The sequence below is a fragment of the Pogoniulus pusillus genome, chromosome 21 (assembly GCF_015220805.1).
Source record: "Pogoniulus pusillus isolate bPogPus1 chromosome 21, bPogPus1.pri, whole genome shotgun sequence".
In the NCBI taxonomy this organism is placed as follows: Eukaryota; Metazoa; Chordata; class Aves; order Piciformes; family Lybiidae; genus Pogoniulus; species Pogoniulus pusillus.
Window position 1 is genome coordinate 14,051,415 of NC_087284.1, and position 26,440 is coordinate 14,077,854.

The window sequence follows — 26,440 nt, forward strand, 5'->3', positions numbered from 1 at the left end:
GACTTCAACAATCGTTTTAGTGAAGGTATCACTTCAGTAACTTAATGTTAGTTAAGTAATATAAGTTAACTTTAATGATGTTTTGAGAGTCAGAAGTCCTATGTGAGATAATTTATACTGATATAAAATACTAGTATTACCTAAAATGTTTACACAGCATGGTGAGAGGTACTAAATGTAGGTTGAAAACCTTGGATCTGGTCTAAAGCTAAATTGGAAAGGGATAAGTGATTTTAAAAGGTTGTAAGAACTAATGCAAGAACCACTTACCTCAGCCTTCCCTTACTTCATCACTGAGAGGCTGCTCTTCTGCTGCCATAGTCCCAGCGTTGAGGACAATATTAATTTTTACTTCTAGCTCCATCTGCAAACACCAGTTCCATAAAACAAAGTTATGCTGGAAGTAGCTTGGGCTCACTTTTACATGTCAAAGACTAATACCCTTAGATATCATAAGTGATGGTTTGGGTGTTTATCCGCCCTCCCCCCCAATACACACTTTGGAAAATCACCCAGACTAGACTCAGCAGCTCTGGAAATTGAATGAAACTTTATGTTTGCAGCTTAGCATGATATACAAGCAGATATTTACAACGTATACAGTTATATAGAGAAATATACAAGTCAAAACGTAATACAGAAACACAGCACCCCTCCCAGAAACCTGAGTGCCCAGGGAGGGGACACCATTCCACCTTCTTCCCACCCCTCTACCTTACCCAAGACTTTGCCTTATGCTCGAGGTAGCTTGGAGGGTCAGCCACCGGGCTTAGGAAGCAGATGGATTAGTCACACAGACAGCAGGTTAGGTTAGAAAGAGAAGTTCAGCTCAAAGCCCAGACAGAGAGCAACTCTGTTACCTCTGTTCGTGTTCTTGTTCTTACACATCTCAGCCTATGAGCGAAGTAGACATCCCCATTGGTTCCTTTTCACAGCCTGTTATCTAATTCTCACCAAAACATTCTAGCTAGCTTCGAACTAGCACATCATAGCAGAATTAAATGGTGAGGAATGGCTTGAAGATGCTGTAAAAATAAGCTAGCATGTTTTCAGATATATCTCAAGCTTGTAATGTGTGACAGGCAGTGTGAATTTAAATATGGTTACTAGCCTCAGTTAATATAAGCATCTTTTCTTGTTTAGAGCAGCTGGTATGAACAAGCAGTGTTGGTTAGCTTTCAGTATAAAGCATACCTCAACTTTCGACAAGATTTTGGGAGTAGAAGTGTAGGCTTCATGGAGCATACAGTAGCATAGTAAACATAACAGAGTTGGAATTATTTTCATCCTAGTTGTGACTGGTTACTGCAGCATTCAGCATTGCTGCAGAAACTCTTAGATCTCCCACAGGCAAAATGACAAAAGGTCATCTGTAGATTGTAGAGAAGTGCCCAGCATCAAAGTAAGTGTTCTGTAACTCATTAGAAGTTTTATCCATACAGTAAAATGCTACAGCAACAAACTCTGGGGTCCCACACTTCAGTCTCTCTGTAACAGTCATGTGACTACATATTGCCTAGAAATGTCAAAATGGCTTGTTTAGGAAATGCTGAGACAAGTTCTGTGTAGATGCCAAGTATGTCTTTATTAACGTCAGAAGCATCAGGCTTTGGAATTTAAGGGCTTATACAATTACTACTGAAATTGAGAACCCAAATATGAACAGATAATTGAACTAATAAGCACAATTTACAAGGGAAATTTAAAAAGTTTTTGAGCATTGTGTAGTTATGATGCAATTAATTACATGCTAAGTGTGTGATGGTTTGGGTGTTCCCTCCCCCCACCCCCCGCTCTGGAAATTGAATGAAGCTTATTATTTACAGCTTAGCAGAATATACAAGCAGATATTTACAGTATATGCAGTTATATACAGAAATAGACAAGGTAAAAGGTAATTCAGAAACACAACACCCCTCCCAGAAACCTGAGTCCCCAGTCTCCAGGAGGGGCTTCCAACCATCTCTTCACCTTCCCCCTGCCCCTCTCAAACCTTATCCCAGGCCCAAGGAAAAATGGAGGTTCAGACAGGGGGTTAGGAAGCAAAGTGGGTTTTTTTTGGTCAAAGAAATGGCAGAGTGGTGAGGTTAGAGACGCAGCTCAGCCAGTTCCTCATCAGCAGAAGTGCCGAGTGTGTTATCTATGTTTTGATTCTGATTTTTATACATCTCAGCAAGCCTATGAGCGAAGTAGACATCACCATTGTTTTCTTTTCACAGCCTGTCATCTAGTTCTTGTCACCAAAACATTCTATCTAGCTTCAAACTAGCACTAAGAGTCTCAAATTGTTCACTGTGTATTTGTGCAAGATATTTGACATGTGTGACACATAAGAAAACCCATTGTGCAGAGTGTTTTCTAAAGAGGTCCTGCTTACTTCTGGCAGCCTGCATTCCCATCTCATTCTCCATCTGAGTCAGGATTAATACCCTATTGCATTATCCACACTAGGCATCTGTTTCTTACCCTTAAACAGCTTAAAGAGTTGTCCCTGTAAATACAAATTCTCACAAACATGAAATGAGTAACTAATAGGAATCAATTGGAGTAGTTTCACTGTACGTTAGAAATCTCTATATGGGACATGTTTCAGGGTAAGTACATGCAAAGATTCAACAAAATTGTAATAAGAAACACGTGAGATAGGCAGTGATTCAAAATAGAACATATAGTTACATTTTCCATCACTGTGTGAATGACAACACTGTACTACATCAGATTGAGCTCCGTGTTGGGATTTCTGTTAAGCTCTCAGTTAACCATGAAGGTAAATCTTAACTCTGCAGGACATGAAAATTACTGCTTTGTGTTGTATTTAATAACAAGTCTACAACTACCTGAAGGGAGGCTGTAGCCAGGTGGGGGTTGGTCTCTTCTGCCAGGCAACCAGCAACAGAACAAGGGGACACAGTCTCAAGTTGTGCTGGCAGAGGTATAGGCTGGATTTAGGAGGAAGCTCTTCATAGAGAGAGTGATTGGCATTGGAATGGGCTGCCCAGGGAGATGGTGGAGTCAATGTCCCTGGAGGTATTCAAGAAAAGCCTTGCTGAGGCACTTAGTGCCATGGTCTAGTTGAGTGGCTAGGGCTGGGTCAGACTGGATGATCTTGGTGGTCTCTTCCAGCCTGCTTGATTCTACGATCTACAAATGAATGGTATGTTCAGTCAAAGTACATGCAGCTGTTGTGCTATGAAGTATTTAGGTCCAGTAGCAGATCTTCTATTTAGATTTAGAGGTACGGCGTGAGAGCTTGTAACAGCTGACAGGTAGCTCTTGCAGGTGATAGCGTCACTGTAAGCTCTTCTGTATCCTTCTGCTGATGCAGTGGCGAAAGGGCTTTTCATCTCCATGGCCCACATGCTGCTCACTGGTCAAGAACGGTCAGCAGAATGGTTTCCCTCATGAAGTGCTGCAAAGACAGTACCTCACCTGTGGCGAATGCTCACACAGTTACTGGCCTCCTGCGACTTTCGAGAGGTTTGCTGTGAATAACATATGTAACATGTATGCACCAATTACCTATGTGAACGTTGTGTAACTTGCACATTAGTAAAGGAAATGCTGTCAATGCCTTTACACTTCAAGGTTTGAATTTACATTTCTATGTGGCAGGTTTATAGGTTTGGGTGCAGTTGGCAATTTACAATTACACATATTTTAACTCATAAATGGAAAACATTTCACGGGTGTTACTATTTTGCACCAAGACAAATTTGCGCCTGGCTCATCATCGAGCTGTATGGCAATGTAGACCTGGTGGTTTTTCATGTGCATTGTGCATAGTTCGTGGCAAGCCTGCACTTGAAAAAACCTGAACACCCAAACAACCGATAACGAAAAAGGGAGAACTTTATAGGTTTCTATAATTTAAGGCGATCTTGGGAATAATTTGTCGACGTGACATGATACAGTTTTGCAGAAGAGGCTTTTAGGAGGGAGATCCATCCCCTCTCCGATGCTGCGCTAGCTGTGGGACTCGCCGGCACCGAGCCCCTGTGACATGTGTTTGCCCTTTGTGTCAGAGGCTGTGGTAGCGCCGCCTGCAGTGACCCTGCCGGGCCTGGGCAATGGGGGCATGGGTTGCTCTGCTCTCCGCCCGCAGCGGCGGGGCGTGCGTGCTGGGGCCGGCGGACTCCTTGGCTGGGAGGCAGATGCATAAGCGGGACGAGAACGGTAGGGGCAGGAGGACGCGGGCTAGGGCCAGAGGTTCACAGCCGTTCCTACTGTCGCTTTCTCGCCAGTTACCGGCCCCGCTGTCCCATACAGGAGACCAGCGCCGCCGGGTTTAACACGTCGCGGGCCCGGCCGGGGGCAGCAAGGGGCGAAGGTAGGGAATGCCGTGCCGTGCCGTGCCGTGCCGGAACTCGGCGTGCAGCTACCCTGCGCTCCGCTGCTTTCCGCGACGCGTCCGGGCGGTCCCTGGCAGCGGGAGGCGCCGCGCTCGCAGCTCTGCTCCGCGGTTTTCTCGCCTCGAGTCGGGGCTGCCTGCTGGCACCGGCGGGCACCTGCGAAAGCGAGGGAGAGAGGGAGCTGAGCCCGCTGCCCTGTTTGTCCCAGGCCTGGCGCAGGCGGGTTTTCCACCTTCACCTCTCAGGTGAACAGGCGGTGGTTGCTGGCTCGGGGCATGTGTGCTAATTGCGGTATTTTCTGCGAAAGCGATGGAGTTTTCCAACCTTTAGGGTTTTCGTGCCTTTGCCTCTCGACTCCAGGAGCTTGTGAATACAGGTTTGACAGTTTGCTTGAGGGCGACCGTAGCGTGGTGGCTTTATTCAGTGGGGAGTTTCATCTTGCATACTTGCAAATCATATTCTGGAGTTTAATTATGATTTCAGATTTTTTAGATAACATTAAGCATGTACTTTCTGTCATTTCAAACAAGGTTTTAAAGGTATTTTTAAGGCATGCTTTGGCACAAGTGAGATGCAAGTGCAACCCAACAAAAGCATCTAAGCTTTGAAGAGACTTCTGCTTTCTCACTTGGCTCATTTGACCCCTTAAGTATTTATTGTGAAAGACAAAGTTCAAGTCTTCAACTACTTACAGTCCGTAGTTGAAACATCTAGGAAAAAAAGTCCCAGATAAAGTTGTTGAAAAGTTTATACATCAGCCTGTTACATTCAAGCAGCTTTGAAATTCCTGGGCCTGCCATGTGAATTCTGTATGAATCATGTCTTATTTTTAAATTAATGGAATTTTACACTGGAAATACTCATGGCATATGAAAGCAATAGCCATGTCCTGGTTTAAACTACCAAAATCCAGCACGGAAGCAAAGCATTTATCCTCATTTCACCTTTGTGTCTTCACATTTTGTCTCACTATTTATGTAGTTACTCATTGTTCAACCCTTCTAGGGCTTTAGCTTTAGTGGAGTAAATGCCAGGTGGCCAAGTTCTGCTCCCAATTACTTCATACTTTACACCATGATAACTCAGTTTCATAGCTGTTACTGTAGATTTACCTGAGTGTAACTGGATACTTGTTCAGTAGCTTCTGTCATATTTTTTTTACTTTTGTCAGCTCAAGCCAGGCTTTTAATACAGGATTTGTATGTAAACTGGATAATGCACAGTGTAACTGAATCTGTTTAATAGGACTTGCAGAACTGGAATGTAACACATGTTTTTAGTAGAGGCAAGAAACCACAATGCTGTGTTGGTATGGCTAGAAGATATATGCATTTAGTTTTGTTGACCTTTTTACTGGAAATTTTGGTATGACAGAACTAAAAGCTTTAGAGAAACTGTTTTGTGTGTATGCACATAAATAGCCTTGCAAAATCAAGATGAGAAGTATTTCTAAAGTTAAAGTCTGAAAGAATTCCAGGAATGAGACTTTTAAATAGAGACAAGTATAGGAAACTCATATTTTTCTCTCTGGTGGCTGGACCCTAGAGTCTTCACATATTCCTACATCCACTGGCTTCATGTTGTAAGGTGCACTCCACCGTGGTCTGGGACCTCAGGTAATGTTAGGGGAGACCTGTAGAGAGCTGCAGGAGTGTAGAACAGGACAGAAGATTTACTGTTTTGTTAGTCAGGTGCTTTGATCTTGTTCTATGTTAAGGCATCTTTAAAGGGCATTTAGGTTAAGATTAATTTCAGTGTAGGAACTTAGAAAGACGTATTTTAAATCATTAGAAGGCCTGGCTGGAGGGCTGGGCCCAGAGAGTGGTGGTTCATGGTGCCACATCCAGTTGGCAGCCAGTCACTAGTGGTGTCCCCCGAGGATCAGTACTGGGCCCAGTCCTGTTCAATATCTTTATTGATGATCTGGACCAGGGGATTGAGTCCAACATCAGTAAGGTTGAAAATGACACCAAGCTAGGAGCAGGTGTGGATCTTTTGGAGGGTAGAAGAGCTCTGCAGAGGGACCCTGACAGACTGGACGTGTGGGCACAGGCCAGTGGGATGAGATTTAACAAGTCCAGGTGCAGGGTTCTACACTTTGGCCACAACAATCCCAAGCAGCACTACAGGCTGAGGACAGAGTGGCTGGAGAGCAGCCAGGCAGAAAGGGACCTGGGGGTACTGGTAGATAGTAGGCTGCGCGTGAGCCAGCAGTGTGCCCAGGTGGCCAGGAGAGCCAGTGGCATCCTGGCCTGCATCAGGAACAGTGTGGCCAGTAGGACAAGGGAGGTTATTCTTCCCCTGTACTCAGCACTGGTCAGGCCACATCACATCTTGAGTACTGTGTCCAGTTCTGGGCCCCTCAATTCAAGAGAGATGTTGAGGTGCTGGAACGTGTCCAGAGAAGGGTGACAAAGCTGATGAAAAGCCTGGAACACAAACCCTATGAAGAGAGGGTGAGTGAGCTGGGGTTGTTTAGCCTGGAGACGGGGAGGCTCAGGGGTGACCTCTTTGCTGTCTACAACTACCTGAAGGGAGGTTGTAGCCAGGTGGGGGTTGGTCTCTTCTGCTGGGCAACCAGCAACAGAACAAGGGGACACAGTCTCAAGTTGTGCTGGCAGAGGTATAGGCTGGATTTAGGAGGAAGCTCTTCATAGAGAGAGTGATTGGCGTTGGAATGGGCTGCCCAGGGAGATGGTGGAGTCAATGTCCCTGGAGGTATTCAAGAAAAGCCTTGCTGAGGCACTTAGTACCATGGTCTAGTTGATTGGCTAGGGTTGGGTGATAGGTCAGACTGGATGATGCTGTTTGTAAGGTGTATTCTTATGGTTTGGAATGTTTTGAAAGCTGTGAAACTCACTGTTGATGATGAACAGCTGGAGATAGCAATAAAAATAACTTCCTTATAGGAGATTAAAATAAAAACAGCACCTTTGTAATTATCAGATGAAACAATCTGGCTTGCAGGAATTATAAGGGGTAAGAGAAGAGTATTAGTGCTGTAACATGATCAGGATTTTGCTCAAAACAAGCAGGAGTGAAATTCAAGGGCATTCGTTGCTTTGATGTATGAGTGATTAGAGATGCTGCCATGCCAGAGGGAAAGTGTGTGGATATTTACTGGGAAGCTGTCAGTCAATTCTGCAGAATTTGAGTTCTCTCTAATTTTACTCCTAGGACTTCCTTAGACTTATTTTTTTTTACATTGAGAGTGGTAAAAACTGAAACAAGATGCTCAAGGATGTGGTTGAGGCCTGCAAGATCTGACTTACTGTGATCTTGAGCGATCTGATCTAGTTGAAGATGTCCCCGCTCACTGCAGGGGATTTGAACAAGATGACTTTTGGGGGTCCCTTCTAGCCCAGTGTGGTCTGTGAATCTGTGACTTCAGCTGTTTGTTTTGGAGGAAGACACTCATATAAACTTGAGGATCTTGAACAGCTACAAACAATATTTTATTTTTCTCTGTGGAGAAACCTTGTAGTTCCTTTAAAGAGAGAAATTTTCCCATATTTCTGTCTTTTTCTCATGATCATAACACAAATTCTGAAATCTTTCTAGTCCAAAGCTTTTACACACATTGATGGATTTTAGAAAACATTTAAAAATACTTCAGTGTCATATGAAATAGTATTAAAATGTTCATATTTGAAAAAGTGGAAAGGCATTTTGAGTATGGAATTAGAAGATGAGTTTGCAATTCTATGTACATCATGACCTCATTATTGTTTATAAACATGGAGGAGTGCCAAGAGGATGGAACCAGGCTCTTTTCAGTGATGCCCAGTGACAGAACAAGGGGCAGTGGGTGGAAGTTGATGCATAGAAAGTTCCATGTAAACATGGGGAAAAATCTTTATCCCTGTGGGGATGATGGAACACTGGAACAGGCTGTCCAGGGGGATTGTGACATCTTCCTCTCTGCAGATAAAGACCCACCTGGATGTGTTTCTGTGTGATCTGATAGAGGTGATCCTGCCCTGGTGTGGGGGGGTTGGACTACAGGTCCCTTCCCGGCCCTAACATTCTGTGATTCTGTGAATCTGATAGTTGACTCTTGTGTCATCCAAGACAAATTAGTGAAGGTTTATGGTACCTGAGTTTTGTAGGTATAGCATGGAGGACATAATTACAGGCTTATTCTGAAGGTTGCTCAAAGAAAAATGCAACGCAGTACGATGCCCAGTGAATGGAACTTAAATTCTAAAAGTGTTTAGTGGAATTGTATATAATTTTAAAGGCATTTCCTATAAGGCTGTGCTAAACCTTTGTGGTAAAATGTGGTAGTCAGTACTTTAGTTATCCTTTTTGGTTTACAGACAATATCAAGACACTGTTTTACTTGATGTATTCTAAAAGCTAGAGTGCTCCATAAAATACTTTGGTAATGGCAGTCTCAGCATAACTCAGCATTATTGCAAGAATGTCAAAGAAGGCAGAATTTGAGTCACTGGTTGCCTGGCATGAGATGTGGACACTCCAGTCAGACATTCTAGGAATAACATCACTGCCCATATGTATTTGTGGGGAGCTTATTCAGAAAATTTGCAGGCTAGCTAGTTAATAGTCATCCCTAAATTACACATGTAACAGTCTAAATATCTGGTGACAGAAGAGCTCATATGCTAGTTGGATTTTTTTTTCTTTGTCCTACCTTTCCCTCTATCTCATCCTCTATTGTCCCATATGCGTGTGTCGTAAATAAAACAATACATGTCTATTAATGGAATACTGGACTTTAACAATTAGTCTCTCTTAAGTGAAAAAACCTCCAAGACACCAAGTTTTACCTAGGTAACCAGAAACTCAAGTAATTCACTGGGATTTTTGTTGGTTTGTTGGGTTTTTTCACTCCTATTTTATAACTTTGTTAGATGAAGAATAACATAGTAGGAATATTGTTTAATGGCAGAACTGAAAATAGGCTACAAGTATGCTGGTTCCCATCCATACTGCCTGGACAGAGGGAAAAAAATGTAAGTTTACAACATGTTTCCTAAAAGTCAGCAGAAATGAGCAGAGCAGGCTGTTCAGACTATACAGTCCCACTGGACCTTTAATCACTAACAGGGAAAGCTTAGCTAGAAACAGTTCTGATACCTGTTCTGTCTCCCTTGGTGCTTTTGCTGCTGAGGAGCAGCAGCTTCTCTGTGCTTACAGCTAGAATTGTTCAGATGAAACATCAGATTGTGATCTGTGGCAGACAGCTGTAGGACAGAAAACCAAACAAATGTAGAACCATATATCCAATATAAGCTGTCTCACTGATGTATTTTCACTTCCAAATATTCCCCCTGTATTTGCAAATATGCATGTGTTTTGTTATGCATGTTTTGCTGGTGTGAAAAGATGACAAAAATATTTGCTTTGGTTTCTGGAAGTGACTTTTAGAACTTCCACTGTTTGTGCTTTTCAGGATTTTAGCGAGAAGCATCCAAACAATTGTTACTGTAGGTGTGGCACTGTCAGGGCAGAAAGAGTCAAACAGCCACAGGTCTGGTGTCTCCTGTTTTCTCACTCCAGGCTTTTAGATCCACTTAGGCACATTTTAAGAAAGACTTTGAAATGCAAAATTAACTCCAAAACTGTTGCTTTTTCAATGTGTTGGTTAAGAGGATGCTTTTTTCAGGCCTATGTTGAGCAACCATCTTAAATCTTGTTGATGATCCAGTATACACATAGAGGCGTGTGACTCCTCATATATTTAAAGGATTTAAGCATTGGTGACACAGACCTTGGGTTTATTCATATTTTATGTTAAGATTCTGGGGTGTTTCAGAGATTACTCTTTTGAGCTTTTATTTAAGAAAAATTACAAGACAATTTAAACTCTTTTTTTTCTGGTTGCAGAACATTTGGTGTTGCAAGTATTTGTTGTACTTCTTTAGCCTGGAAGAAAGTAGTAAAGCATATGACATTTCAAAATAAATACCTTTTCCAAGATAATAGTTTTATAGATAAACTGAAACTCTTTAATGTTGGCAAACTGTTAACTGTCAAACTTGGCAAAATCCTGTGTTTCTGTGAAATTATCTAGTGCTTTTTGGAATAAAATGGGCATAGTTGCATAGACAACTGTATCTTTATGGAAGAGAGCACATTCTCATGCTTTTTAAGCAGTTGTTCTAATGTGGAAGATTAATAGATGAAAATCAGACACAAGTAGAGGGCACATGAGATAATGCTTGTGCCTGGAATTCAGTGAAACGTTTTTAGTACAAATTGTTATGTTATATTCTTGTTATAACAGAGTGCAGTCTGTACTAGCCTGCTAAATTGGAAGTTGGAGAAGAATTTTCACTATTGTCTTGTGTCTGAACATTGTCTTTGCATATTCCTATCATTGAAATAGTCTCCTTTCCTGATGAAATTTTTGGTTTTGGTTTTAGTCCAGAGGTTGACTTTCCTGGAAGGCTTATGGGAAAATCCTTTGCCTGTTTTTGATTAATTAAAAAAAAGGAGGCTGCTGTTATATAAACACAACTGCATCATTTGACAGTCTTAGCCTCACCATTTCTCATTGAGTATTTAATTACTTTGGAAATAAAAAACAACAAATCTATTAAAAAATTATGTCAGTTTGTAGTTTATTCTTAGTTGCTTTGTGCTGTTTGTTTTCTGAAGGACTTGTACCTTGTTTGCTACCGTGCATGTGGTGAGGCTTGTACTGCTGTGCACTTAAACTGCTGTAGGTCAGCATGATTTAACACTAACTACACTGGCCACTACCTTTAGTGGGATGAGGCTTACTGGGATGATTGTCCGGGCCTTGGAGGAAGTACTTAGACTCACTGTGTGAAGCAGCTTTTATTATTGATGAGAATTAGGACTTTTTGGTAGTGGATTGCAGCATTGATTACAAGATCTTTGATGACATGAGCTCTGTAACTTGAACATTTGGATAAGCTGGAAGAAGTAGTTGCTTCTCACCTCTCAGGAATAAGTTCTAAAGACCCAATGCTACAAATACCTGTGAAAGTGGTCACCCTATTTGCCTACCATAATGGTTTTTACAGTTGTGTACAGGATTGTAGATTTTAATAATGTAAAATAGCTGGCATCTCTGTAAGATATTTTAAAGCTTTATGGAAAAATGTAATATGTAATATTATTAGATTTGCTAGTTCTATAAAACTTTCTGGTTTGGTCTTGAAAAGTAAACATGTCTTAAACATAAATACATACTGATTTCAATTAAAATTTGGTCCAAGACCAAAACCCCACTAAAATCTTTCCACTGTTTTAAATGGTTCCTGGATGAAGTTTACTCTGGTAAAAGTCTTTTTTGTCCCCAGTAAATTGTGACCTGAGGTGTCCCGTTATTGAAGCCAGCTGGGGGAGTATGCAGGTTGAGTGATGCAATTGCAGGGAGTTTCTGTGTGTCACTTCTAACGTGCAAATGCCAGTTCAGTTTGTAAGTTTAAGCCTCTGTCTAATCCTCTCTGGGCTTTGCTGTGAGGGAATTCACATGCTGGAAAGTAAAGGAGGATCAGGCATTAACTACAGAAATTAAGACTTACTAAAAACAAACGTCATGGTTCTCATCAGAGCGGGGATTGAATTATGTCATGGCTACTTCTCTTTCAGAATGTGTAAGTATGTAAATTTCGTTTTATCTTGTGTGCTTAAGAGATAACTTACAAAGAAAGAATTTGGCCTGCAGTATGCATCAGAATGGTCAGTTAAACAGGGCTGGTATAATAGATGTTGTGGGGTGGGTGTTTGTTTGTTTGCTTGCTTTTTGTTTTTCCCAGAAATCTGAGTGCTGTTAGATTATGTCTGATTTGTGTGTCTAATTGCCTCTGCAATTACTCTTTTTAAAAATGCATTCATCTTGAGTTTTCACAGAAATGTTACTTGTCTATCCAGAATATTTTCTACTTTTAAACTCTATTAAAAAAAAAAAAGTGACCTTACTTCCCAGCTTGGCACAGAAGGTCACATATCTTGGCTTTCCATCTGGTTAAGTAATTCAGTTGAAAAATGAGCTAAGCAACAGAGCAATTTCTGTCATTTTGTGAATGCCTTACAAAAATACTTGTTTCAAATGCTTTAATATCACACTTACTCACAGCTACCTTCTTTCCATTGCTGTCTTCACTGCATTTTGTGTCTCAGAGGAAATGAGTATCTGTCTCTGGGCTTGCATACATAGGAACATTTAGAAAAAGAAATCCAAATTAAATGTGCAGACATTCTGGAATATTAATTTGAGGTAACTTCAGAATTTTATTAATGAAGTCACATTTAAATCTGTTATGGTTACTTGTATTTGGAAGTGACTTTCGTTTATCTGATTTCTAAAGTAAATTGAACAGAAATGCTTTACACACTTTGAGACTCCAGTTTAACTAATACATTTTAAAAGCTTATGTAAATTGCTCTTCCTGAAGATTCTGGCTACTAAATCCTGCCTTCTTGGTGGAGTGAAGGACAAGTTTGCAGTGTCTGGATCTGTGTCCTGCTCTTTTTTTTAGGTGGCTGGACAAAGAGTAGCAGAACACCATGTATGCTTGCTGTGTAGCTGTGGTAGTTCACAAACGGCATGTAGCACAAAATCCTGTTCAGAGAAAGCAGACACAGTGGACTGTGAACTGGGGAGTTGTGAGACACAGCTTGCTTACTGTATTGCAGCAATGGTCATCTTTGACAGAAAGTGAAGCAGGCAGGGGTAGGGTTCTCGGTGTTTCATAATTAATATCTTCAGCTTCAGGATTTGGCAAGACTTGTTTCTTTGTGTAAATGAACTTTCTGTCTACAAACTGAAGTAGGAGTGTGCTCTCTCCTGGATATATACAAAAAGTGAGGACAGAGTTTTTATTTTCCTGGTACTGAAGGTGTGTCTTCCAAGAGAAGGTACTGTGGAATAAGACAGGATGTATGCAACACCTGTTGCCCCACACTAGCTTCTGGTTTGGGTATTACCAAATATTCTTGTGGAATGTGAAGTAGTTCATTATCCTGGAGTGTTCAAATCATTGCACGTGCAAGGAGTTACTGAGTGTTTGAATTCATACCCTCAGTGAATATAGAGTAGCTTCTATATGTACATAGGCTGTAAAAAGTCTTTTTCCATCCACACAAGGCCATGTGTCCTTGATTATCTTTCCATACTCTTTCAGTAGTACAAAAGTCTGCTGCTTTTGTTGTGGACATCTGTGAGGCCAAAGATAATCATTCAGTGAGACTACTGCAACAAGAGGAAATTTTGAATGCAGTTAGGGGTGCATTTAGGTGGTTCTGGCTGGGAACACTGACCACTTTTCAGACTTAGTGTGGAGGTGCATATTAAACTCCTTTATAACCTTTAAGTTACATCACTTTCTTATCTTGTAATTTAGTTTCAATAATCTGGATTTTTCCTTATGGTAACCTGCAAAAAGCCCCAAAATACATCCCTTAGACCTGATGCTTCCCAAACTAAATACTCCCCTTTGACTAATGAAACAGATCAAATTCTTTGGCATGGGCTCTGCTCCTGACCTCAATAAAACAGTCTTGAAAACTAATTCAAACAGTTCATAACTCTTGGAAACAGTTTTTTTGGAAGTATTACTGGTGTTGGTTTCTGCTTTTTGAGGATACCTGTTTTTGTGCCTGAGGTTCTTCTGTCAAGAATGGTGTAAGTGTTGTTCATAGACTTGTAATTATTTGTATTCTGTCTTTTGCTCATAAAGTGCTTCATCCTCATAGTATATTAGGACTTTTAAAACTTGTAATGCCTTTTTTTTAACTGCTTGCATTCTATCTTTGATTTTGCATAGCTGAGAACTATCCTATTTGATGTTTGTGTTGCATTTTATTCTGGGAATTATTGTATGATATGTAAAGTTGTATATATTTGTTCATGCAAATTGTCATTTCCATAGACACTTTTTCAAGAAAACCCAAGTGTTATACACTGATATTTTAAAATATGAGTGTATAGGGTATGTGAAAAAATGGATTAACTGATGTTTATTTATAGCTGATGAGAAGGGTGAGGGGACAGATGTTGCATGTACAGTTACTGTACATTCATACAGCAGTAGATTTCCAGATGCTTGCAGTGTACAATGTGATAAGGATGGGAAGAAAAAAAAAAACCAAACCCAGATAAAGTAAAATGTTTGGGTTTATTTAGTAAATAGAAATGGACTGGCAAGAAAGTCCTAATTCTTTACTGCAAAGTGGTGCTGCTTTTCTAGGCCCACTCTGCTGTATCATTCATTAAACTGTCAGAAGGAAAAGAATAATAACCATGAAGTGATAGGGTGTGGAACCCACCAACTGCACTGAAGTACAGGAAGGTTTCACACTCGGGTGTGTGTTCTCCTGTTGTCATAAAGACTGGTTAAGATTTACAGATGGGGAGTATGCCAATCTATACCTGCTTGCCTCATGATGTGGAGCTCCTGTCTTCTTCCTCACCTCTGTGCCAGGTCCCTGGCACTTCCTCGATTTTGCATCGAAGTCTGTAAGTGTGTACTTTTGGTGGAGGAGGTGGTCCAGCCCTACCACTGCACACCCACCGTATGTCGCTGCCCTCTGCTGTGCTACTGCTAGCATTCATTAGCAGCGCGATTAAGTAGGTGATAGGCATGGGCTAGCTGGAAAGGGATTTTGTTTCTGGTCATTGTCGGATTGAGGCTCCCAGACTTGCAGGTCATCTGCCTACACCATTGCTATTCTGGCATAGGTGAGAAGTCAAGACCATGATTTTTTGGGATAGCATTTTAGAACTATACCCTGAGTGTGTGGCTGGACCTCATGCTGTTTCACAGAATCACAGAAGTATCCAGGTTGGAAAAGACCATTGGGATCACCAAGTCCAACCGATAACCTTACTCTACAAGGTCCACCCTAAACCATATTCCTAAGCACCACATCGAAACGACTTTTAAACACAGCCAGGGTTGGTGACTCAACTACCTCCCTTGCCAGCCCTTTGCAATGTCTAACCACAGAATCACTGAATCATAGAATCAACCAGGTTGGAAGAGACCTCCAAGATCAGGCAGTCCAACCTAGCACCCAGCCCTAGCCAGTCAACTAGACCATGGCACCAAGTGCCTCATCCAGGCTTTTCTTGAACACCTCCAGAGGTGGTGACTCCACTGTTTCCCTGGGCAGCCCATTCCAATGCCGATCACTCTCTCTGCCATGCTATGCAGGCCAATCACGTGGAGGCATTTAGAGTCTGTTCCTGGTAAATTTGTGACAGTGGAGTTTCCAGGCAAACAATAAGGCAGTAAGCAATAGCAGCAGGCACAAATACAATGGCAGGGCATGGCAGAGCACATTGTGTTTACAAGACAGTGATTAATAACTAGGCTTCATAATGGTATTTGAAGATTAGAGATTCTTACGCCAAGTATTTCTTTCATGTCATAAGTTGCCATGAAGGACAATGTTCTAAATTCAAGAAATTAAAATTGCATTTGTCTGTGAACTCTCTGGGCAGCCCCATGGATGTGTACTCAGAATAGTGCTACTGGACCAGGGGAGCAGCAGCAGCAGCAGCTTAGAAATGGGCACTCCGTCTGCCTCTGATGGCCCAGTAACTTGGTTGCCAGTTTTCTGGCTGTTTACTGTTGTCACTCTGAAATGCAGAATTTTAATGTCACATATGCCACTCTTAATTCCATATCATCCTGCCAGTTTCCTGTGTGAAGGGACTAGTGGTCACTATCTTTAGAGCCTCCATAACTAGAAAGTAAAACTAAGTATTAGGGCTGCAAACTGGTTTGCCAACTAGGATGATATACTGCCATTGTGCAGCAGCTCTCTGCTTTGATCTGGTTTGCACAGAATTTGAAGTAGTTTCAACTGGGAGTTCAGTTTAGACCTGCTTTTATCAGAAGACTATGTAGTCACAGAATTTTTGATGTCTGATTTTTATTTCATCTGAAATGGATTGAAAGAATCTTAGACAAGTGTTTAAATCTCCTGTTTGGGCATGTAAGGTTTAGGGACATTTGAAAAGATCAGTGAAATGTATAAACCCTTTTGATTGCAGAAGGAACATGTTTTGATTTCTGAAACCTCTCTTGAGAAGTGGAAAAGAAAAAGAGGTTATTAATCAAAGATTGGTGTATGAAATGAAAATTATGAGGTTACATTTTGCAAATGATTTCTGTTCAATGTGCATGTAAAAGATAGAGATGGAAGTACTTGGGACCTTTGTAGTAAAATTATGGTTCTCTTTAAAGTGTGTGCAGAAGATGCATATTCATACTAGGGTTTTTTTTTCAGATGAAGAAAACTCACTTGCTTACTGAAGTTACTGTCTGCAGAGGTACCTCTCAAGAGCGATCTGTAGTGCATATGTTTTTCCTTACCTTGACTTTTTTTTTTGAGGAGGAGAGGAAAGTATATAGAATAAATATGGTAATATTATGTTGTGCCTTTCTCAGGGAATACACTAGTTGATAGTTTTAGGCTTATGTCAAGGTAAAAATGAAACTGTGTTCGTGACAATTAACTTGATAGCAACTGTCAGATGAGATTTAAGTCATGGGAAGTATTTGAAAATGTTCCTCTCAAATATTTGCCTGTTCAATTCATTCCTGACCTTGGAAATTATTGCTTGTTTTAACAAAATATTCTGGCATCTGTAGACTCTGTGAAATAGGACCAGTAAGATTCTTTAAAATTAATCTATATTGTCATTAATATACTAAGCCAATCAATTCCCCTGTGTCAGAGCATCGTAATTAATTTGTTGTAGTGTCAGTCTACTTTCTTTCATGCTGCTTTTTCATTTTCTAGTAGATATCACAGGCTAAGGGAAATCATAACAAGACACTGAGAGTAATGTAATAATAGTAAGGTAACAGTGAATTTCCTTTGGGAAAATGAGGTTTTCTTCTTTGGTAATGTTCTTCATAAAATTGTATGTGCTTTGACCTTGTGGTTAATGACCTCAATAGAGTAATTTGCTAGACTTAAATTGCTGCAAGATATTATCTACTTTCCTTTTGCTTATTATCACTTGTTAATTTTATTGATACTGATAGGAAACATAAATTTCATTTACATTTAGATAACCAACTTTTGCTAATACTAGGTGCCCTGGTAGGGCATAAATCCTGCCAGGCAGGTTTAATCCTGGCTCTCCTCCTCCTGTTGTGGGTCTGGGAGTGAGTCAGATGAGCAAACAATAAGGGTTTCGTCCCAGCAAAGCCTTGAGGGTTAGGGTCTTAGTACCACATGTCAGGTGTCTTGTGTTGCCCTCACCATGCCTGTGTGGTTTAAGGAGGCACGAAGCTTTGAATTCATTGGCCAGAACAATGGTGGTAGTGCCCATTGGCCAGTTTGATTTTCAAAATAAAGTATTTAAGGGGGATGAGTTAGGAAATGACACCTTTCTGCACCATGCCTTTCTGTATTCAGCAGGGAGCCATCCTGCCTGTCGATTGTGGCACATTTTGCAGCTCACATGCACCATCTTAGCAGCATCTCTGTCTGGAATATTTTGTATTTTATTTTGGGACCATCCTTGCGAGTTTGAAGGTGTCTTTGATAGAGGAGACTTACTCAGGAGCCAAAAGTGTCATGAGCACATGTGCTGCAGTGAATGCTGAGACTCCACAAGCATAGTTTTTTCCTGGTTTTGCATAACTATTTTCCAAGTTTTGATTGTTTAAACTGTTTAATTCTGTGAAATTACTTCCTGTCGACCAAAAATCCAAAGAACCTCAGAGAATTTACCTTATTTCTAAATAATAACAATAAAAATTAATATTCATACAGAAATAATAATAATTCATAAATGTTATGAATTTCCAATACACTAGGAAGTTAAACAATTCTAAAGCTTTTGTACAAACACACTGTAACTCTGGTCAGTGAATTGAATTAACTCAGATCAGTGAATTTTCATGTTTAAGATAATTCATGCTTTTTATCCTTAGAGGAACTTCAACACAAAAATATCCTTTCTAAGCATTGAAGTAAGAATCCTGTAAATAAATATGTGGGAGTAAAGACTGTATTTGCTAATGGAAGAGTGAGCAAGTAGTTACTAAATGGCTTTTGATATGTCTAACCTGCTTGATGGTGCACAAAGGCTGATGTTATGCTTTGCAATCCCATTATTTTAGCAATGTTTCTGATAATATATCATTACATAATGAAAGTGCTGCACACTATTTACAAGTATGTTATGTACAGAAGGCATTCAGGTAGAATTAATATATTCACAAACTAGGTCAAGTCTGTAGGACTAAAACCTTCTAGAATCTTCTACTCCATCCAACCTCAGCAAGCCTGAGAATAGGCCAAAACTGCCCTCCCCACCTCAGGCCTACAAGGCTTCAGCAGGGTTCAATAAGCATGGGCCAAGCCCCAACACATCCCGATGATTTCTGCCTCTCAGGAACTTCTGGGCTGACAAGGAACTTTTCCCAAACATTTCACCATCTTTTCAGGATTTTGCACTTGCTCAGGGATGAAAATCCAAAACACCAGAGGTGACCACTGGCCTATACACTTGCCCATGCTCTCCCACACACCCTTCTGCTCGTAATTATCCAGCCTTGAGTCAGAACTCCACATGGTATTCTTGGGAGAGTTCTGTGTCGCTCTTGACAAAACATGGCCCACCAGTAACCAGCACAGCAACTGCACAGCTCTAAGCCATTCCCATAAGGTGACACTCAGCACCTCAGAGTGCACATACAGGAGTCCAGCACATCGGCCCTAGCTGCCTTCAGAAAGCAAATGAATCAACATAATGAACACAGCACAAGAAAAAAACAACCCAAAACTCTTTTAATAAGCCTCAAGCTTCTGTTGGATCTTTTCATATCTCACTTCTTGTTGTCTCAACCCTTTTATCTCCTGCCAAAATTGACTGTCTTAGTAAAGATGGCCCGCTTTTTGAGCTGCATGTTGGGCACCAAGTATGGACTCTCCTGGGTTAACATAGCCTGCTCTCACAAGCCTCTCTCCCCACAGATGGGAGGAAAATTAACACAAAAGCAAACTCTGTGTTGAGATAAAGACTTTTACTGGAACTGATACAATAGATAATTACATTATCCTATCTGCAGAAAAGGGCAGCAAAATGCAGAAGCAGCAGCAGGAGCCAGTGTCATGGTTTGAGAGGTTCCAGGTTATTCCAGATTTCCTTAAAAAAACTGCAAAGACCAAGATCCATCACAAGGGACAAACTGAACAGCCCCAGATATTGCAATTTTGTTGTTCAGTCCCATAAATCCTGCAAACACTTTAAAAGTAAGCAGTGCGGTCAGTTTGCTCTCTTTTATCTCTTTGTCTTCAACCCTCTGGAGGGATTCTTGTTTGGTAACTATGTAGGAGTACCCTGTAGGCCATGACCTTCAAGGCTGTGGACCACAGTGAATCCAGCCTGCTTCAGGCCTAATTGGGAAGCAATTCAGGGATGGAAGAAAATGAGCACTGGGGTTGTTTTGTTGGTTTAAGTTTGGTTGGGGGGAAGGTTTTGGTGGAATTCTTATGTATCCTGTATTAGGTGTTAAAGATTTGTGTATGCTGTATCTTTTCCTGCACATTTTTAAATATGGCCTTTCTGTATTCTTCTGTATTCTCCAGTTCAGCAAGAGCATTATTATTTCACTGCCCTTTTTCCTTAAAAAGAGTAAAGTAGAATAATCTTAAGTCTGTCATGCTCTTAAACAAAGTAGCTATGACCTCCAGTGACCTCCCCCCATCTCCCTACTCACAGCCTGCACAGTGGAAAAGACCAGCATCCCAAAAACTCAGAAACCAGAAGGAGCAACCTGAACAGGAGGCCTCTTATGTTACAGTCTGAACTTCAAGCCTTGTGATACTTTGCTCCAGCCAGCACTTCCATTTTGAAGCTGGCATGACAGCCGCATGGTATTGAATATCTTCAGCAGATTGAACTCAATCCGTGACAAGGGCATTCAAATAGCCTGTTGAGGCCATGGTTCTCTTTCTCTCTTGAGAGCAGCCGGCTTGGTGAGCAAGGGTTGCTCCGCTTGCCATATGTAACCTTTTTTTGAGAGATAAAGACCTTATGTGCCAAATACTGCTGCCCTGTTGAACTGCTGTAGGGACAGTTAAGCTCTAGGTGCTCCTCTTGGGGGCTGGTCTCTGTGATCTGACTGTACAATCAGTTTAGAAGGCATTTAAATAGCCTATTGAGGCTATAGCTCAATCCATGACTTGCCCACGTTGTGAGAAGAGCTGGTTTGGTGAGGGGAATTGCTTGGCTTACCACACGTAACTCAGCTTCAGAAAAAATAAAGATGCCGTCTGTCAAGCAGTGCCATTCTTCCGAACTGCTGCATGAACAGTTCAGCTTCGGATGCTGATCGTGGAGGCTGTTGTCTTGGATCCAACCCTATGATCAGTTCAGAGGTCATTGGAATAGTCCGTTAGAGCCATCGCTCCACTCACATTTTGCCTGCCTCTCTCATGGGAGCACCTGGCTATGTGAGGGGGGGTTGCTCTACTTGCCATTGTAACTTGGCTTTGGGAAGAAACTTCTGCTTTTTGAAAAAGAAAAAAAGGATGCTGTATCCAGTCTCTGCCGCTTGGCCAAACTGCTGCAGGGACAGTTTGCATCCAGACATAGATCTCGGAGGCAGATCTCTGCCATCTGACCCTGTGATTGGTTTGGAGGTCTGTCCTGGGTTACCACAGCTGGCACTTACAAACCCTGCTCTCTTCCCACACAGATGGATGGGAAGGTAACACCAAAAAAACTCTCTGGATTGAGATAAAGAATTTTACTAGAAATGACACAGTGCACAATTACCTTAGCCTATTTGCAGAAAAGTACAGCAGAAGCCAGCAACTTTCCCCCACCTAGCTCCCAACAACCTCTGCAGTGGAAAAGACCAACATCCCAAAATCCTGGAAACTGGAGGCAGCAGCTGGATGCCCCTAATGTTACAATCTGAACTTCAAGCATCATGATACTTTCCCCAGCAGCCCTTTCCCTAGCCCCAGCCCCAGCTAGCACTTTCATTTTGAAGCTGGCATGAAGGCAGCGTGGTATCGCGTATCATGAGCAGATTCAAATCATCCATGACAAGAGCATTTGAATAGCCTGCTGAGGCCTCTTTTGCAAGAGCAGCTGGCTTGGTGAGTGAGGGTTGCTCTGTTTGCCACATGTAACCTTTCTTCGGGGAACAAAAAAGACCCCATCCACCAATCACTGTAATGGGAACAGTTCAGCTCCAGATACTGATCTCAGAGGCCAATCTCTTTGATCACTGTCTGTGATCTTAGCCTCTGGAGCTGCTCTGTTGCCACAGCAGGTCAGAAGACCAGCACGGTACAGAGTTATGGCTTCTCAGAGAGAGGAAACTAAGCAGTGTGTGGATGGCAGAGCATCCCCTCCTCCTAACCTAAGCCAGCATCTCTCCCAAGAGAGGCAGGTGAAGCATGGGTGGAGCTGCACTGAGTGATTTAAACACCCCAAGAGAGCAGGATTCTGTGATCCAACAAAGTCAGGAGATGGAGGTGCTAAGTCACCTGGGTGTGTCATTGAAGTTTTCTTCTGCTTGGTACTGGAAATTACTCAAGGAGCAGTGGTGGATATTTGGAGGAGGAATACAGTGTTGCCAGCACCCACCAAAATGGATATTGGTGTCCAGGCCACAGACTGTGAGGAATGCTACAGCCTGTCACTGGCAGCAGGGGGCAGCACTGACTGTGGTGGCCTGCAGTGTGAACAAGTTGATGACCTGCTCTGCTGGGTGGCACATCTCCAAGATGAAGTGATGGAGCAACATGAGAGAGAGTGGCCAGCTTGGCCATAGGAGGTTACTCCACTCACCACATGTAACTTTTCTTTGGGGAAAAAAACCCAGACTCTGTGCATCAAGCACTGCTGCTCTGCCAAACTGATCTGGGGATGCTTTGGCCCTTTTAAAAAAATACCTCTTTTGAGATAATCACAGCATGACCCATTAGTTACTGACCTTTGATAGTAACTGAGGTGAAGACTGATGGAGACTTCATTTTGAAGACTGTTTTACTACATATATGTAAGTATATATCAATAAATATCATTAACACTTGTATGAAATGATGTTTAAAACTTTGAGTCCTTTCAAATTCTACAGAAAGCAATATAGAAATAGTCTCCTGATAAACAGCTTTAACTATGGAATTTGAATTAATTTTCCTAATGCAAATGTATCACCTAGTGCTTAAAATGTACTTGCTTTCTGCTAGCTAGAGGTATTTGCGAGAGCTCATAGGCAGAAATGTACATGGAATTATTATGCCTCTGCTAGTTGAACACTAGAGGGCTCTTTAGACTAATGCAAAATAATAGTATCATGTTTATAACTGAGGAGGAGTTTGAGGAATTTTCTGGTAGAATAATTAACGTTGGAAAAGACTTCCAAGGTCATCATATCCAACCATTAACTCAATACTACCATGTTAACCACTAAACCATGCCCCTAAGTTCCACATCTACACAGTTTTTGGTAGCTTCCAGGAATTCCATCATTTCCCTTGGCTGCTTGTTCAGGGCTTAACCACTCTTTCAGTGAAGAAATTTCCCCTAATATTATCTAAATCTCCCCTGGCAGAACTTGAGGCTGTTTCTTCTTATCTTGTTACCTGGATGAAGAGACCAACACAACGCCTTTTAAGATAGTTGTGGAGAGATAAAGTCTCCTCTGAATATTCTCTTAATGCAGACTAAACAACACCAGTTCCCTCAGCTGCTTCTCATAAGACTTGTGTTCTAGTCCCTTCACCAGTTTCATTGCCCTTCTTTGGGCATGCTCCAGCAGTTCAATGTCTTACTTGTAGATAGGGGCCCAAAACTAAAGGTGGTATTCAAGGTGTGGCCTTATCTGTGTTGAATACAGTGAGGTGATCTGTTATAGAAGGGTAATTAATGTGAGATTATATTTTTCCAAAATTAAGATTGTTTATTAATTTTGATATTCAGGAGTCTCACTCCCTGGCCACTAACTTTAATAATTTTTCCTAATGTCCATGGTAGTTAGTGCATAGTAGTGTTTGCATTATGAAGCCCAGGTCTGCATTGCACTGTGTTAGACAATGATTCAGGTACACAGAGGTGAATATAAGATGTATCTATGCTTCTTCAAAAGTGTTTTTTCAATCATTTTATACTTGCTTCTCAAAAAAAAAGGGGTTAAACATAGATTTCATGGATGTCAAGGGTGATTCTTAGCTGGTGTGAATTTCTAGGGTAGCCTGTAAAGGCTTTGTGATCTTAAACTGACTGAAATTTGGAAGTATGTTTATTCCAGTGTTAACTGATACCATTTTGGGGAGGGAGCTGCAAAACCTGCTCTATGTTGATGGGGAAAAAAACATGAAACATGTCCACTCTATAAGCTTAGGGAAACATTGATCTCCCTGTCTTGGTTTACACAGTCTTTGTAATCAGATATGGTTTTTTTCATACATTCTCTTGATTTCTCCTTGTAAAGTGGTTCTTGTGCATAATAAGTTCTATTTTTTTCAATGACACTGTGGTAGTGTAGAAGATAATTGATATTAGAGAAAGGGAGAGACATTACAAATTGAATTAGTTATTACGGTACCCAATTTACATCACTCTAGTCAGCATAATTATATATTGTCAGGGGGAAGCCTGAAATTATGCACCTAAATTGATACAACTGTGCTTTGAAATGTAACACTTCTACATACACACATGTACATACTTGTTTCAAGAAGAGTTTATAGACAAAAAAATGCATATGTTGCTTGTTTAGAAAGATGAAGGACGTTTTTCCCCTATGGCAAATCAATCATCAAAGAAGCAAATTGGACTTGAAAGGTAGGTTGAGAGATAGTTGGTTCATGGGACCCATATCCTAGAAATCGGTGGAGATTTTTCTGTGTCAAACAGTGTTTACAGCAGCAGGAGACTAATTTTACTTGAGAGACTTTCTTTGTCTGTCAGACAGTCCTTATTTTCTTGAATTTTCCTGACCATGATGTACTGTTTCCAGCCAAAGGTATATCCAGCTTATTTTTAGCCCATGAAGCTGTTGTTCTGTATGAAGCATGTAGCCTCCAAATGGAATTTTTAGAAGCAAAAAAATGTAATGGTATAGTGGGCACAAGAGTAAGAGATCTGTTTGCACTGTTTCAGGATTGGATAGAGATTTCCATTTGGCTTTTCTTTCAATCAGGTTGCTGATACTTATTAACTCAAGATATCCATTATCCAAAAAGAGGCTTTGAATTTACAAGGAAGAATTAAACTGGTAAGGGAAGATTCTGGCTAATGATGAGTGAAGTGTTAACTGACCAGAACAGCCTGCAAACAGTAGGGAAAGAATGTTGCTGGTCCATTTTATAATTCTCTCTCCTCCATGTCTCATCAAACTTGTGTGGTTGTTCTTGCATTACACAGTTGCTGAGAGAAGTGCAGAGAAGAAATGTATGGAGAGGTATATCTAAGGATGATGGGAGGGAAATGAGCATGCTTTGTCTGCCAGGGAGAGACGAGGAAAGAGGATAAACTGTTGAAAAGAGATAGGCAGAGGGGTCCACTGTACCAAAGTCCAGGTAGGAGGTTAGGGGAAAGGAGGAAAAGAAACTCTTTTGTGAGTCTAAATTGTCCCTGACAGCTCCTAAAACTTCTCCCTTACTCAGAACCATGTGATTCTTTGCTGGTACCCATTTCCTAGAGATATTTGTGAATTCCTCTAGACTTCTTTCAAGCCCTTACCTTTACTCCTCTGCAGTCCATTAACTTTAACACCTACCATAACTCTTCTCCTAGCACTTCCATCTTATACCCACTTATACCCCTGCTCTGCTGCTGTTGCCGTATGCCATGTTGTTGGCCCAGCAGTGAGAAGAAAATTGCTTAATTTCTTCTCATCCTCCACAGTAATATTTATCTTGGCCTGTCTTGGTGAGGAGCCTTAAAGTGATTTCATGGAGGGTAGCATGGCTCTTTCCCTAAACACTGATGTTATAACTGACAATTACCAGAATCAAAACCATTTCAGTTTTGTTTGAGGATGAATACATGGTCTGCATTTAGTGTGTATGTTGCTGCACAGAAAATGAATTTGAGCTATGGATATTAGACTTCATTAAAATATCTTCTGGACACTATATGGCCAAAGATACTCTTCAGCCTAAGACACGTCCAGCTGCTATATTTCTGCTTTTCATCACTGATGAAGCACGACGCATGTGGTGACTTAGATTAGAAAATTACAGTCCTGGGTCTGTCTCAGCTGCTACTTCTAGCCATCACAGAACCAAAATAACAGTGGCTGCAGCATTGTTCATAAAGCTAGCAAAACACCTTGGCTAGTGACAATGCCAGTCAGTAACCAGCAGAAATGCCGATATCAAATATTGTTGTCAAGGAGAAGGTTCCTTTGATTTAATCAGCAGTTTATCCCATGAATGCAGTTTAAGATCTAAGGAGAGCCTGTGTTGGCATTAAGCTGAACATTGCAGTGAAGAGCACATAATAAGTTTTAAAATTATTTCAGTCTTCTATGTCTTGGTTAGTTCTGTTTGACTAAGCTTTATTTGAAAACAAAATAGGAGACAAAATATGTGATTTGGGAAGCTTGAGTTCATTTGTTAACTCAGTTCTTGCTAATATGAATTAATATACAGACTTCCTACTTCTAATTTTTTTATCATTTGCAATTCTAGGTCTTAAATTGCTGAGAACTGCAGCATTTCAGGAGGAAGCTAAGTTGTGCCAAATAGAGTTGGGAAGGATTAACATATTTCACATTATTAAAGGTTAAAGGCTTATGTTTAGAAGAGTCAAGTAATTGTAGTTGCTGTCTATTCTTGTGGATAAATTGTAAAGTAGTACAGTTAGTTTCCATGAAGACTCATGGAATGAGATTATTCTTGTTCTGCATTAGGTAAATTCTCAAACAAAAAAAAATTAGTTGTAGACAAGGAACATTCAACAACAATTCTGATTAATAAATTTAATTATTTTTTTCCAAATATTTTTAATTGACATTTTGTAAATAAAATTATATTAAAAAAAAAAAAAAGGCCAAGCTTGATTATCAACAAGAAACAACAATTAAAAGTACATCAGAAAGCTCTGGCTGTCTGATGAAAATAATCCAACTGGAGATCTTAACAAATGTAGGGAATCC

At 40.9% G+C, this 26,440-nt stretch overlaps 1 protein-coding gene across 2 annotated transcripts in view; it reads left to right on the forward strand.

Annotated features, from left to right (window-relative positions):
* The first annotated feature begins 4,056 nt into the window (after nt 1–4,056).
* Nucleotides 4,057–26,440, forward strand: part of RNF144B (ring finger protein 144B) — a 93,039-nt gene continuing 70,655 nt past the window's right edge. Inside the window, exon 1 of one of the 2 annotated variants that reach the window (XM_064161044.1) lies at nt 4,057–4,173. The gene's annotated coding sequence lies outside the window, so the exon portion shown is untranslated. Of the gene's footprint in view, nt 4,174–4,235; nt 4,328–26,440 lie in introns of those variants that run through there. The other variant, XM_064161043.1, reaches the window with a different exon arrangement.